We start from the raw sequence: 12432 nt of genomic DNA, 5'->3' as shown, positions 1-12432 counted from the left end.
CTCCCTGAGACTCGGTAATTTATGAAGAGAAGAGGTTTAATTGGCTTACAGTTCTGCAGGCTTGACAGGAAGCATGACTGGATGGTCTCAGGAAACTTACAATAATGGCAGAAGGTAAAGGGGAAGCAAGGCATGTCTTATAGGGTGTCAGGAGAGTAGAGTGAGCGAGGAGGAACTGCCACACACTTTTAAACCATCAGATCTCAAGAGAACTCACTCATTATCAGGAGAACCACATGGGGGAACTTCCCCCATGAACCAGTCACCTCCCAACAGATCCCTCACCAGACAGGTGAGTATTATAGTTTGACATGAGATTTGTGTGAGGACACAAAGCCAAACCATAGCGCTAGTTCTTACCAATGTAATAGCAGAAGTGTGTAGTTAAGATTTTCTTTACCTTCTTCCTATTTTTCTCCTATCTGATAAATTAGTTATTGAAGGTCACATTTTGAACGTAATAAAACCACAGCATGAAAAAGAGGCTGCTCCCAGAATTTCTCTGTGGAGCAGAGTTCCTCACCTTCCTCTGATGCCCAGTGTTCCTCACCTTCCTGTGTTGCCCAGTGTTGAATCCTAGTATTTGAAAACACACACACACACATGCCCTAGTCTTAATTGTTTATAGCTACTGAGCTTCTGTATTGTTTGTTTTAGCAGCTAGTATGGCTCATTCTTATTAATACTTAAACTAATACATAAGTAATGTTAATATATTAATGTTTATTGATTATAATGATATAATTATATGCTCTTTATAACTGTATTACAATCAATTATGAAAATATTAATTAGTGTTAATACACAAATTGATACTAAAATTGGAGAGCCATTACACACATTTTTAAAAATATGAAACATTGGCCCAGTTGTTGAATGGAGGAAGACAACACATAAAGTGATAGCTAGCTCTTGATCTTTGTCATTTGCATGCAAAATGATAATAAATCTCTTACCTGCAATAACTTAGAAGACAAATCAAATGCTTACTAAGCTGGGGAAAGGAAGTTGAAAAAGTTCACTTTAATATGTCTTGGTTGCCACTGGATCTGTTTGGCAATATAGGAGAAGCAATCAAGAATGTTTAGAAGCAGAAATGCAAAGAGAAAGGGAAAGTATATATTTGGGACTTAGAGGGTTTTTTAAAAAATGACAGCTTCTAGACCCCAAATAACAGGAGATAGCATTATAAATATTGTTTCATTGGCAAAGACAAGATGTAATGTAGTTTGTACTTTTTCCCATCAGTTATTTCAATAAATGATTTGATTTGAAATATACCCTATTCAGGCCTCATCTCCTCAAGGTAGCTTAAGGGAGCCAGGAATAGAGGAAATAAAGACAAGAATTATTTCAGAAAGAACTTTTAGTGTTGTTTCTGATACATGAAACTGACTAGAAGTAAATAAATGAGAAACCTAATGAGGTTTTGAGAATAAGTCACCAAAGAACACTAACCTCATCTGAAAATTCTGTCATTTTTTGATGTCTTTTCTTTTTTTTTTTTTTTTCTTTTGGAGATGGAGTCTCACTCTGTTGTCAAGACTGGAGTGCAATGGCATCATCTTGGCTCACTGCAACTTCCACCTCCTGGGTTCAAGCGGTTCTCCTGCCTTAGCCTCCCTAATAGCTGGGACTACAGGCACACAGTGCCACACCCAGTTAATATTTTGCAATTTTTAGTAGAGACGGGGTTTCGCTGTGTTGCCCAGGCTGGTCTCAAACTCTTGAGCTCAGGCAATATGCCCACCTCAGCCTCCCAAAGTGCTAAGATTACAGGTGTGAGCCACCGTGCCCGGCCTTCTTGGCAAGCCTTAAAATAGACCTCAGTAAGAAGTGAGCTACAAAAAGCACATAGATCACAAAGAGGACACACACCCCAATGCCAAATTCTCATATATCTGGGAAAATAATAAATGTGGAAGAACTTCTTGAAGCTTTGCTGCTTTTCATGTAAAAGCATGCGGCTTTTGCTTTTAAGGAAGAACTTATTTAAATGTCAATTAGTTCAAGTTAACTGTATTGTTCGGGTATATTATCTACTTACTGAATTGTTTGCCCAACTATTATACTAATTACTGAACAAAAATAATTAAGTTTAGTTGTGGATTTTTGTATTTCTCCCTTTGCTTCTGATAGTCTTAACTTTATTAAGTCTTTCTTAGATAATGTAATCATTTAAGATTATTATATTTTTCCAGTGAACTGCCTTATTTATTACTGTATAATTTCCCACTTTATTGTTGATAATTTGTGTGCTAAACTCTACTTTGTCTCAAATATTTTTGTATTGTTATAGTGTGCATGTCATATCTTTTTCTAATCTTTTTTCTACTTATATACACAGTGTAGAGTTTAATCTCAATTTCTATTTTCTAATGTACTATGAAGCTCTCTGTCTTTCAGTTGCAAGGATTGGACCATTTATACTTGATTAAACTACTGAAACTTTTAACTTTATGTCTTCCATCTTGATGTTTGATATCTGTTAGCTCCATGCATTTGTTTGTTTCTTTTTCCTTTTCTATCTTTTCTCTTTTCTTTTCCAAAGGAAGTGCTCAACTTAATTGTTTTCCAAAATTATTCTGGTAAGGTTTAAGATTTAACCTTACACTTAATTTTGTTAAGGATATTTTCCCATTCAACACATTTCATCCAGCTTTATCTCAAAAGCATTAATGCACTCATCCTGCATATCTATTGATGGGATGAATCTGAAGGAAGAGACCACAGGTACACCATTAGGCATCCTCCTGTCCATTCACAAAACCTGATGTTAACCCTGTGCACTGTCAAAGTGAGTGGCTCATTTTATCCACTATACTACCAGGAACTTCATTGTTAAACTCCACACCTAATCAAGTGCTGTTATATAAACTACTACATTTTCTTGATCATCCAGTCTAGTACTTCTGTTAAGAAGAAATTTCAATTTTCTAAGAGTTCAAGTTTTAGGCTGTCATAGTTTAGAATTCCTGATAATTTATTCTTCTTTTGTTTTTTACATTCCCCAAGGATTAGTTCATCTTTTCTGTTTCATGATTTCAATGACCACACATAAGCTGATTGCTATCGAAAGTATATATCTTGATCCCAAATTTTGCTCCTGAGCTTCATTCACATTTTCAAAGGCTTTCTAGACAAACCCACTGGATAGATACAGACACCACAAACACAGCATATTCAAATAAAATCTTATGATCTTTCCAATGAACCTGCTGCTCAAATACCTTATTCCAATTGATGAATTTATTATTCACCTAGTTTCCTCAGATAACAAGGTCATATGGTTCCTGCTTTTCCTTATCTGTATATCCAACTGATATTTAATTACTATTTATGCTACGATTATGGATAATTCCCTCTCCTTCATGTATTGCTTCCCATTTCCACAAACCACGCCACAGGCAGGCCTTTATTTCTTACCTATGTCACCTCAATTACATCTCAATATGCATCTCAGCTGGTCGAGTCTCCTCTTTACATTTTAACGTCTACCCACCAGAATTAGAATCATCTGGAACTGGACCCTCGGGTGTATCACAGACTTACAGGATCAGTATTCTGCGGGTGTAATCAAGCACTCATTGGTGATTCTGATGCACAGTGTGGGAACTACTACTCTACATAAAAGATTATATCAAACATGGCTTTCCACCAATATATATTATCATTAAGGCTAATATTCCTCTCCTCAGTGAAGCTTCAAATTGAATAATAGTCATAATACTATAAAGAAAATCTGGCATTTGCTCTGAATTTTTATCTTATTTCTATATTTTAGAAGTAAATTCAACTTGATCTTTGGTTCTTTATTATTTTTAACAGACATTTTGGTGAACACTTGCAGCTGAATCAACATCCAAGTGTGCTTTGATACCAAAGTTGAGAACACATGACCTATACTAGCAGTCAGTAAACTATGGCCCAGGCACTGTTTCATGCACTGACAATATAGAGGTCAATAAGTGAAACAAACCTCTTCAGTCACGGGGCATACATTTGAATGAGGGCAGGGGGTCGCTGGCAATAAACAAGCATACAAGTAAATAATGAGATCACTTCAAAAAGTGATTCATACTGAGTAGATAAAGTGATACAAAGTGACCGTAAGGAGCAATGCCCTTGAGTTAGGTGTAGGAAAAGCCTTTCTGGGGTGATGGCACTGAGCTAAGACCTAAGTGATGGAAAAGAACAAGATGTGCAAAGTTCTTCAAGGAAGAAAGGACCTTGACTTGTCCTAAAACCAGAAAGAAGACTTATGTGGTTGGAGCAAAGTAAGTACTGTAAAGAGATGAGGCCCAGGCTAAATGTTTATGAGAGTTCTGATCAATGAAAAACTGTATTCTTCCATTTCCACAGTGTCTCATAGAAGAAAATGATATTGATTCAAGGTTGTTTACTATTTTTTGGAGTGTTAATGATTTATGTTGCTTGCAGTGCAAGCATAAATGATTTTTACATCAATGCTGAGAAAATTAAGAACTTATGATTAAAATGAAAAAAAAAAAAAAAAAAAAAAAAAGAATCATTTAGATGCCAGGTTGAAATATTGCTCCTAACTCATATTAACCTGAGTCAGGCCATTTAAGGTGGCAGAGTTAAGCCAGATCTTAAAATCCCCTAAACCCACTTTGGGAGGCCGAGACGGGCGGATCACGAGGTCAGGAGATCGAGACCATCCTGGCTAACACGGTGAAACCCCGTCTCTACTAAAAAATACAAAAAGCTAGCCGGGCGAGGTGGCGGGCGTCTGTAGTCCCAGCTACTCCGGAGGCTGAGGCAGGAGAATGGCGTGAACCCGGGAGGCGGAGCTTGCAGTGAGCTTAGATCCGGCCACTGCACTCCAGCCTGGGCCACAGAGCAAGACTTGGTCTCAAAAAAAAAAAAAAAAAAAAAATCAACAACTTGGGAGCTTGCTTTGATAGCCCATATACTAAAATTGGATACATAGAAGATTAGCACAGTCCACATGCAAAGGTGCCACACAAATTCATGAAGCATTCTATATTTTTTAAATGAGAAAAAAACTTGAATAGCCATTTCACCAAAGAGGAAATACAAATGGCCTACAGGCATATGAAAAGATATTCAATATTACTAATCAATATGAAAATGCAAATCAAAGCCTCAATGAGGCTAACATCTCACCCATTAGAATAGCTACAAGAAAAACAAAACATAAACAAAAAGAATACACAGAAAATAACAGTTGTTGGTGAGCTTGTGGAGAAATTGTAACACTTGTATCCTTTTGATGAAAATAAAAAATGGTGCACCCATTCTGGAAAACAGTAGGGAGGTTACTCAAAAAATTAATAATAGGTATTATATAATCCAGCAATTCTACTTTTGGACATATAGCCAAAAGCATTGAAAGCAGGATTTTAAAGAGGTATCTGAATACCATGTTCACAGCAGCACTAAAATAGCCAAGGAGTGAAAGCAAACCAAGCATTTTTTATGGATAAGTAAATAAATAAAATGTGGCATATGTGTGCTATGGAATATCACTTAGGAAAAGGAAAAAGGAAATAAATTTTGACACGTGCTACAATATGGATGAACCTTGAGGACATTATGCTAAGTGAAATGACCCAGTCATAAAAAGGCAAATGCTGTAGGATTCCAGTTATATGAGGTATCTAGAATAGTCAAATTCATAGATACAGAAAGTAAAATGATGGTTGCCAGGGGCTGGAAGGAGGGGAAAATGGCGAGTTGTTGTTGAATGAGTATAAAACTTTAGTTTTGTAAGATGAAAAAATTGGAACATTTTGCAATAAATATGAATATTTTTTAACAATACTGAACACTGTAAATGGTTAAGATGGTAAATTTTATGTTATGTATTTTTCCACAATCAAAAATAAAGCACTTGTAGAGAGGAAGGAGGCAGTGTCAACAGAACAGAGCAGAGGCTATGACGTGGAAGAGCATATTGAAAAGCTAGGGATTTTTGACTTGTTAAGACAGCATAAAATTGTCATGCAGATTAAAGGATTTCTTGCTCCTCAGGTGAGGTGAAAAGATGAAGAACATAGAAAATCTTGCCCTCTGCAACTATTTGGATTGAAAGACTAATTAAAAAATGTTTTCTCTGACTTTTAAGAAAGTACAAATGCTAAATATTCTTACAAAGATTCTTTTCTTCCCCTTTCAATTTTATTGAGAGATAGCAACTTGAAATTAGCAAAAGGTGACAATACAGCAACTTATGGTTTGACTCTGCTTTATGGTAGATGAGCAAGTTCACTTACGTTGTTTGATACCGTATTATCAGTCCCACTTGAGAGATAAGCCTTAAGCGTCCAGAGATTGAAGAAAGATAAGTGGTAGGAATTACTAGTGGAAGAACTAAGTAATTGTCTATTCCTGTCAGAATCTAAAATCTGAGTACTTGATATGACAGCACCGTAATTTTTTTCTATAACTTTCATTGGAACCAATCTTATCTATGCATCTACTCATTCTCTGGAAATGCAGAGAATAAAAGATGCCAATTCATGAGAAGCAGCTATCTATAAACTCAGTTAAACCATCTCCTTTCTAAACTGCCTACTTAGAGTTCATTCTTTACTGCTTTCCTCAGCATTGCTATCATCAAAGGCTTCATAAATGGCTGTGCTGCAGCAGACAGAGGGCTGCCCTGGCTTTACGAGAAGACCTAGATTCATTACCTGGCTAGGCACTTGCCAAGAACATTAGCATGGACAAGACACAATCACTGCAATTGAGATTCCTCATCTGTAAAACGACTCCGTGTACCTCCTCAGATTGTTGCAACACTTAAATGAAGTAACATATGTGCTTGCACTCAAACAATAAAACACTAGACTAATGTAGGTTATAATTGTTGTACTAGGTTCCCGTAAATCAGAGAGGAAGGATCTTAACTAACAGTCATGGATTTCAAAGTACACTGTGTTTAAAAATCCTAAAAATGGAGTTTTTCAATGCAGCATTTCTTGAAATAAAACATTCTGAGATTAAAATATGAAGATATTCCTTTAGCAAAAAGTAGGAAATGTGAGAGCTCTCCTGCTCTAGAATATTCAGTGTCCTGGGTGCTAAATTCTTTTTTTCTTTTTCTTTTCTTTTTATCAACTTTTATTTTAAATTCTGGGGTACATGTGCAGGATGTGAAGGTTTGTTAAATAGGTAAACGTGCACCTGGGTGTTTGCTGCACAGTTCAACCCATACCGAGGTATTAAGCCTAGCATCCATTAGCTATTCTTCCTGATGTTCTTCTTCCCCCTACCCCTCCAACAGGCGTGTTGTTGTTCCCCACATGTGTCCATGTGTTCTCATTGTTCAGCTCCCACTTATAAGTGACAACATGCGGTTTTTGGTTTTCTGTTCCTGTGTTAATTTGCTGAGGATAACGGCTTTCAGCTCCATCCATGTCTCTGCAAAGGACATGATCTCATTCCTTTTTATGGCTGCATAGTATTCCACAGTGAATATGTACCACATTTTCTTTATCCAGTCTATCATTGATGGGCATTTGGGTTGATACCGTGTCTTTGCTATTGTGAATAGTGCTGCAATGAACATATGCATGCATGTATCTTTATAATAGAATGGTTTCTATTCCTTTGGGTAGATAGTAAAGGAATTACCAGGTCAAATGGTATTTCTACTTGTAAATTTTTCAGAAATCACCACACTGTCTTCCACAATGGTTGAACTAACTTACATTTCCATGAACAGGGTAAAAATGTTTGTATTTCTCTGCAGCTTTACCAGTACCTCTTCTTTCTTGACTTTTTAATAACAACCATTCTGACTGGTGTGAGATGTTATCTCATTTTAGTTTCGATTTTCGTTTCTCTAATGATCAGTGGTGCTGAGCTCTTTGCCATATGCTTGTTGGTTGCATGTATGTCTCCTTTTGAGGAGTGCCTGTTAGTGTCCTCTGCCTGCTTTTTAATGAGGTTGTTTGTGTTTTTCTTGTACATTAGTTAAGTTCCTTATAGACTCTGGATGTTTGACCTTCGTCAGATGGATAGATTGCAAAAATTTTCTTCCATTTTGTAGGTTATCTATTCAATCTGATGACAGTTTCTTTTCCTGTGCAGAAGCTATTTAGTTTAATTAGATCCCATTTGTCAATTTTGACTTTTGTTGCAATTGCTATTGGCATTTTCATCATGAAATCTTTCCCCTGCCTATGTCCTGAATGGTATTGCTTAAATTTTCTTCTAGGGCTTTTATAGTTTGGGGTTTTACCTTTAAGTCTCTAATTCATCTTGAATTTTTGTGTAAGATTTAAGGAAGTGGTCCAGTTTGAATTTTCTGCATAGGGCTAGCCAGTTCTCCCAAGAACCATTTATTAAATAGAATCTTTTCCCTATTGCTTGTTTTTGTCATGTTTTTCAAAGATCAGATGGTTGTAGGTGTGTGATCTTATTTCTGAGCTCTTTTTTTCTGTTCCATTGGTCTGTGTTTCTGTTTTTGTACCAGTAGCATGCTGTTTTTGTTACTGTACCCTTGTAGTATTGTTTGAAGTTGGAGAGCATGATGCCTCCAGCTTTGTTCTTTTTGCTTAGGATTGTCTTGGCTATACGGGCTCTTTTTTGGTTCCATATGAATTTTAAAATTGTTTTTTCTAATTCTGTGAAGAATGTCAATGAGAGTTTAATGGGAATAGCATTGAATCTATACATTACCTTGGACAGTATGGTCATTTTCACAATATTCATTTTTCCTATCCATGAGGATGTAATGTTTTTCCATTTGTCTGTGTCCGCTCTGATTTTCTTGAGCAGTGATTTGTAGTTCTCCTTTAAAAGATCCTTCAGTTCCCTTGTTAGCTGTATTCCTAGGTATTTTATATTCTTTGTATAAATTGTGAACGGGAGTTCATTCATGATTTGGCTCTCTGCATGCCTGTTGTTGGTGTATAGGAATGCTAGCAAGTTTTGCATATTGACTCTTTATCCTGAAACTTTGCTGGAGTTGCTCATCAGCTTAAGAAGCTTTTGGACTGAGATGATGGGATTTTCTAGAAACAAGATCATGTAATCTGCAAACAAACATAATTTAACTTCCTATCTTCCTATTCGATTCCTTTGTTTCTTTTGCCTGATTGCCCTAGCCAGAACTTCCAATACTGTGTTGAATAGCAGTGGTGAGAATGGCCATCCTTGTCTTATGCTTGTGTTCAAAGGGAATGCTTTCCAGCTTTTGCCCACTGGGTATGATTTTGACTGTGGGTTTGTCATATACGGCTCTTATTATTTTGAAGTATGTTCCTTCAATCTAGATGTTAAATTCTTATAGAGAAATATTTCTCTCCTTTTATAATCACAAGAAATTATAAGTTAAAGTCACAGAATTTCACAGTTGGGTCTACATATATTGAATTGCCTATAACAATTAAATAATAAAAATCCTGATGTTGAGAGATTTGGTATTACTTAATGCTAGAAGATCAGAGGCCAATTTGGATTCTAATTATTTCTGTAGGTGATTCTGATCAAGCTCTTAAATGTTTAAACTTCATTTTTTTAATCCGTTGAAGTACGGGAAATTTGTTCCTGTTTGAGTTTGAATTCTTCAAAAACTGTGGATGCAGTGGACATGAATTTGGATCCAGTTAGTTTAAGAGAGAGTAATTAGAGCAAGCAAAGAGAACAATAAAATGAAACAGCACAGGAAGAAAAGGCAATAGAAAGTGCATCCCTGAGGTGGTTTCTGTGGTAGACAACAAAAGCTTAATCCCCCTGAGGATTGTCCAAGGACCCACATAGAATGCATCTTAAAATGATCCTTCTAAGGAAAGGAAAGCTGAAGTATCTATCTACGGATTCCTGTCTCCCATTGGTTGAAAATTGCTCCCAATCTGCATCTGTATGCAGGCTAGGTGACTTTCCAAGACTTCAGAGACAGTCTGGAAGGCAGGAAAACAGAGAGATACCACAGCACGCTTGTGTCAGGAGGGACTGGCGACATGCACTGAAAGCAGATGTACCTATTCAATGTGAAGTAGGCACAAAAAATGTTAGTTGCCATGAAGATTAAGTAAATTAATATATGGATGTATTTAGAATGATGATGCTTGGCTCTTTACATAAAAAACATAACAACTTGGGCTTTTATTAGACTAAGACCTTTGTTGATGGGCATTACTAGTTTTTAGGAACTTTGCTCTACCTGATACTCTTTTATTTTCTATGACTTCTTTTCTGTATTCTATTGCTGAGTGTATCTTTCTATGCTTTGCATATATATGCCTCTGTGTGAACATGATCACTCTTCTCTTCCCATTAGCATATTTTTATTATCTATGTTGTCTCATTTAAATGGCATCTTGTTTGAAACAGATTAAATGCTTCATTCAATTTTGCATAATTATATAGACCTAAAATGATCTTATGTATAGAAAGATGCTTAATAAATATTACACTTTTTAACATGCTTTTAAAGTGAATGTCTTTCAGTTGCCCTTATCACAGAGTTTTACCAGTATCTAAAACACATGGCCTTATTACTCCAATGAAAATTCAAATTCACAGCTCCCATTAGCATTGCAGAGAATTTCTGGCCTAGTTTCCCTGGATATTAATGAAAGTTCAGATCTCTTTTAATGAGCTTAATAGGGAAGAATTTTGGTATTCAAATGAACTACTTCCCCTCTCTTAGCCTATGGCCAAAGAGAAAACAGTTACCATTATAAACTGGTCAGATAACTTCAAAGAGACTTAACTGCCAGAAAAGCCATTAAAGACTATATAAACAACAAATGCACAGTCATTTTTGGTGCAATTTTCAACATGAAATTTAACTTTTGGACATTCGTGTCTCGGTTTCCTCCTACCTTACTGATAATCTGTTGAATGCACTTCTTTATGCCCTCGTTATCCCACTGGTTTTTAAATTTTGGACATCAAGACTCAGCCTTCTCTCCTGGACTTCAGGTGCATGTAACTAAATAAGTTCCTAATATCTCCACTTTGATGGTGTAGTAGATTGTAAAAAAAGAAAAAAAATAGTTAAAAAGGTACTAAATCCTTCTGCTTTTTCATCCCCCTTTGCTATGCAGCATTCATTTGATGATCCCACCAGGAGAATTAATCTTTGTGACTTGATTTTACCAGTTGCATGCTGTGGAAGAACATTATGGGAGTTGTAAGCCAAAGGTTCAAAAGACCTTGCAGTTTCTACTCTTCATCCCTCTTACTGCTCTGAGACTTCCATGTGAAAAAAGCCTGGGCTAACTTGTAAGTGGGCAAAATCATGTGAAGGAGATGTGATCAATCCATGAGAGGTCTACTAGGTCAACCAGTCCCCAATTAATCCATCAGTCTGTTCCACCCATGTGAGTGACCCTAGGTGAGGCCAGGTGAGCTACTTAGCTGAGTTCAGCTCAAATTGCTGATACAGAGATTCATGATCAAATAAGCCATTAAGTGGTGTTGTGGTTTGTTACATAGTAGTAGATGTTTGATACCAATGTTGAATAAACATCACTAATTTAGCAAATACATCAAGGAACCCTTGTTTTAACCCCCTAAACGTAGGGCTTCACAGTTTCTCCTTTATCAGTAATTGGATATTTCAATCTTTTAATTTCTCAAGCCAGTAACCTTTCAGTCATCTTTTCAAACTTTCTTTTTTCCTCTCATGTACAAACCATCAATAAATCCTGTCGACTACTTTTTTTTTTTTTTTTTTTTTTTTTTTTTTTTTTTTTTTTTTTTGAGACAGAGTCTTGCTCTGTCACCCAGCCTGTAGTGCAGTGACGCGATCTTGGCTCACTGCAACCTCTGCCTCCCAGGTTCAAGCAATTCTCCCGCCTCAGCCTCCCAAGTAGCTGGGATTACAGGCGCATGCCACCACACTCAGCTAAATTTTTAGTAGAGACAGGGTTTCACCATGTTAGCCAGGATGGTCTTGATCTCATGACCTCGTGATCTGTCTATCTTGGCCTCCCAAAGTGCTAGGATTACAGGTGTGAGCCACTGTGCCCTGCCCAACTCTTTTTTTAATGTAAAAAGCTGAACCACTTCTCACTCTTCTCCATTGCTTGTATCCTGGTTTGAGGCATTATCATCTTTCACTTGGATTATTGCAGTTAAATCCCATGTTGTTTTCCTGCTTCTGCCTTGATCCCTTGCAGTCTATTTTCCTCATAGCAATAAAAATGACCTTTTAAATCATAAATTATGCCATGTTATTTCTCTGATTAAAAAAATCATTCAGTGAAACAGTTTTGTGGTTCTTCTTAAAGTTAAACACACAATTGCTATATGACCCAGCAACTTAACTTCTACGTATATATCTAAAGTAATTGAAAATAGATATTTAAACAAAAACTATGGATGAATGTTCATGGTAGAAATATTTGAAATAATCATTTCTCAAGAAATAAGTCAAAAACAAGAAAAGGTATAATATCTGCAGTCTAAACAATAGTCGGAGCGCTC

General features: G+C 36.4%; 1 long non-coding RNA gene and 1 other non-coding gene across 2 annotated transcripts in view; both read left to right on the top strand.

The window, feature by feature from the left end:
* LOC104682838 overlaps window positions 1-12432 on the top strand; it is a 557507-nt gene that overhangs the window by 150094 nt on the left and 394981 nt on the right. The gene's annotated exons all lie outside the window — the stretch shown is intronic.
* On the top strand, window positions 4913-5015 carry LOC115892122. Its single transcript, XR_004052014.1, has one exon. It is a non-coding gene; the product is annotated as a U6 spliceosomal RNA (small nuclear RNA).

The sequence above is a fragment of the Rhinopithecus roxellana genome, chromosome 1 (assembly GCF_007565055.1).
Source record: "Rhinopithecus roxellana isolate Shanxi Qingling chromosome 1, ASM756505v1, whole genome shotgun sequence".
In the NCBI taxonomy this organism is placed as follows: Eukaryota; Metazoa; Chordata; class Mammalia; order Primates; family Cercopithecidae; genus Rhinopithecus; species Rhinopithecus roxellana.
Note: the sequence above shows the minus strand (reverse complement) of the source record. Positions and strands in the feature narration are given on the sequence as shown.